This window comes from Stegastes partitus, unplaced genomic scaffold (assembly GCF_000690725.1).
Source record: "Stegastes partitus isolate 25-593 unplaced genomic scaffold, Stegastes_partitus-1.0.2 Scaffold299, whole genome shotgun sequence".
In the NCBI taxonomy this organism is placed as follows: Eukaryota; Metazoa; Chordata; class Actinopteri; family Pomacentridae; genus Stegastes; species Stegastes partitus.
In genome coordinates, this window is record NW_007578030.1 from 165,620 (window position 1) to 166,521 (window position 902).

The window sequence follows — 902 nt, forward strand, 5'->3', positions numbered from 1 at the left end:
AATCATGAAAAGGATCGACGCAGTCAGGGGGTGGAGGGCGTCCGGTCGGGAAACCTTCGTGTTATGCCTCTGCTTTGTCCGTGGTTCTGCTGGCTTCATCAGACCATGACCTTCGGCACGTCTTGGGGAAGTTTGTAGCCACGTGCGAAGAGTCATCACCTCCAAGTCCGAGACCACGGTTGCAGGAACGCAGTAAATTGCTCCCTCTGGGTTGGGTTTAGTTGCAGCAAGTAGGTATCGTGGGATCTTGTTCACAAGTGGTGGGAAAATGGAGCAAATCGTAATGCACCCGGTTGACTGGGAAATCAAGAGCTTTGACTTCTGGCTCAGCTCGTCCACCATGAAAGTCTATATTCCAACCTTCACCTGTGGTCATAAGCTGTAGGTAGTGACTAAAAGAATGAAATCACAGTGAATGCAGGGGAGCATTTAGCAGCTTAGGAGACAAATACTTTGTCTTTACTCCTTTAAAAAGTTGGTGGAGACCAACTTGGAGATAAAAAGTGGGGGAATCTTGGACTTAGAAAAACAACTGTTTGCTCACCTCATATCAACTTCATAAAATGAAAGTGTTTTAAGAGCTGGACATGTAGTTGTACGTGGCTGAAAAATCACAAAATGCAGGTTTCATGTGAGAAACACTCAAAATACAATGCTGCTGTATTCTTACTCATTCAACTTAAAGATCTCCTCCATCGATTTAGTATTTTTCTTTCATAGAGTCTGAGTGGCACTCAAGATATTCTTGGCTTTCAGTCTCTGATACAACTCCTGGATCCTGCATTTCCCACAATACAACTTACTTGATAAAGTCGATCAGAGAGTGAAACTAGAAGTTCCCATAAATCATATCCAGCAGTTTCACAGAAGAGGTGAATCAGTGAATGAGTGAAGGTGTCATG